The following is a 2354-nucleotide window of genomic DNA, read 5'->3' on the forward strand; positions in this document are numbered from 1 at the left end:
GCACCAGCGGCAGGCGGGGCCGGGTGGAGCCCCAGACGCTGTGGATGGCGGCAGGAGCTGAGCCGGGATATTGGGATACTGAGACCGAGATCAGTGAGAGGTACCAGCATGTGGATCCCATCGATCTGGAGATGCTGCAGAGGCAGTACAACCAGACTAGGGGTGAGCTGGGGAAACTGGGTACTGGTGGGGATCTGTGGGGATGGGATAGGGATCCATGGGTTTGGGACTCCAAGGGGCTGGAATGAGGCTCTGTGGGTCTCCATCAGACTCTGGGGCTCCATGTGGCTGGGACACAATTCCATGGGTCTCCATTTGTGCAATACCCCCAGGTCTCCACACGCTGCAGGTGGTTTCTGGCTGGTGACCTCCTGTCCAACGGGAGTGTCCATGGATCTGATCGGTAGGGCTATGATGGGCGGGATTTCATCTCCTTCGATCTGGGATCTGGGAGCTTCGTGGCAGCTGATGGCACTGCCCAGATCATCAAGAGGCTCTGGGAATCTGATGGGATCACAGTGCCAGAGTTGAAGCATGAGCTGGGGCACACCTGTGTGGAAGTGCTCAAGAAACACGTCAGATACAGGCGGGAGGCACTGGAGCGCAAAGGTAGGGGAAGAATTCCCATGGGAATGGGGGAACTTGGGATTTGGGAGGGTGCAATTTGGGAACACAGGAATTCCCATGGGAAATCTTTTTATGGATCTCACCCTTACCCCATTCCCATGGGAATTCTGTGGATGGCTCTCACTGCTCTTCCATTCCCTTGGAAATTCCAAGGATGGATCTCATTGCCATCCCATTCCCATGGGAATTCCATGGATGCATCTAAGCATTATCCCATTCCCAGAGGCCCCCAGTGTCCATGTCTCAGGAAAAGTGGAACACAAGATCTTGACATTGTCCTGTCGCACATACGGATTCTACCCCAGCACCATCGCAGTCAGCTGGATGAAGGGGGATGAAATCCGGGATCAGGAGACGGAGTGGGGTGGGATCGTTCCCAACAGCGATGGCACCTTCCACACCTGGGCCAGGATCGAGGCGCGGGCAGAGGAGCGGGAGCAGTACCGGTGCCGGGTGGAGCATCCCGGAATGCCGGAGCCCGGGATCTTCACTTGGGGTGAGGCTGGGAATGTGAAATTTGGAAATTGGGAATGTGGAGCAGTGAGAAGGGAGTTCCCCTCCCATTCCTCACTATCTCGCGCTTCCCAGAGCCAGAATCCAGCAGGCATCTCCTCCTGGTGGTCACTGTGTCTGTCATCGCTGCCATCGTCATCATCCTCCTCATTGGATTTGGCATCTGGAAGCTCCAACCTGGTAACACACAGGATGGGGGTTGGGAAGGGGCAAGGATCCACCTGGAAATGTTCCAGGAATCCTCTACCACAGGTGCTGATCCCACTGTTTCTCCATAGTAAAGAGGAATGGATACAATGTGCCCGCCTGTGAGTACCAGCAGTGGATCCGGCTATGGATGCCTTCAGCGCAGATCCCAGGATGGATCCTGGGGTTAGTCCCAGTGTGTGATCCATGCTGGAATCTCATGGATCTTCTCTTTCTGCAGGAACAGATGCAGGAATTGTCAGCATGACAGCAGGTGTGGAGCAGGATCAGGGTGGGATTTCAGAGGGGGATCAGGGCAGGATGGTGTTGGGGTTTTAGGAGTTCTCCTTTAGTTTTCTTTCTGTTAAAAGAATTTTCCCCGTATATGTTGGTAGCGCACAAATTACTGGGTATTTAAGAGAGACAAAAAGACCTGGCCACAGGGGGAGGGGTCCAGCTGGCTACCCTCCCTCACCCAGGGTTTTCTCGTGGAGGGCAGAGATGCTGCGAGATTTGAACTGGGAAAAAGGGATTGGGTACAGCCCCTAGCTCTTGTGTTCTCCTGGCATTCAGAGGGGGAGAAAGGCTGCTCTCATCGTGGAGAGAATTCGTGACCACTGTGGGGTTCTGCCTTCTGCTGCCTTCCTTCTACCGTGAGTGGAGCTTGCTCACTGGAGCAGCTGTTGCACTGGGACCCTAACACCCTTCCTTTTCACCTTTCACTTCCACTGGGACCTTTTCACCATCTGCTCGGGTGCCTCAGGGAAAACCCCGGGATCCTGAGTCCACCTTTCCCTGCCCCGCTGGTAGCCAGGCTGCCGCTGCCCTGCCCCTGCCATTCCTTTGCCCCTGCACTCTGTAGCCTCGCACGCCCTGCCTGCTGAGACCTCCCAGGGTTTCCACCGCAGCTCCTGAGTTTGGATACGTCTCATCTGTCACCCGGGATTTGTGCTCGTCCATGCTGTTCCAGCCTGCTGTTCCCGATGGTCCGGCCGGACACCGGGATCGGCTGGCCCGGGGGTTGTGGA

General features: G+C 56.0%; 1 pseudogene; it reads left to right on the forward strand.

Annotated features, from left to right (window-relative positions):
* The window catches only part of LOC103625224, a 4222-nt pseudogene extending 1874 nt beyond the window's left edge, over positions 1-2348 (forward strand).
* The last annotated feature ends 6 nt before the right edge of the window (positions 2349-2354 follow it).

Source organism: Corvus brachyrhynchos, unplaced genomic scaffold, assembly GCF_000691975.1.
Source record: "Corvus brachyrhynchos isolate BGI_N302 unplaced genomic scaffold, ASM69197v1 scaffold440, whole genome shotgun sequence".
NCBI lineage: Eukaryota > Metazoa > Chordata > Aves > Passeriformes > Corvidae > Corvus > Corvus brachyrhynchos.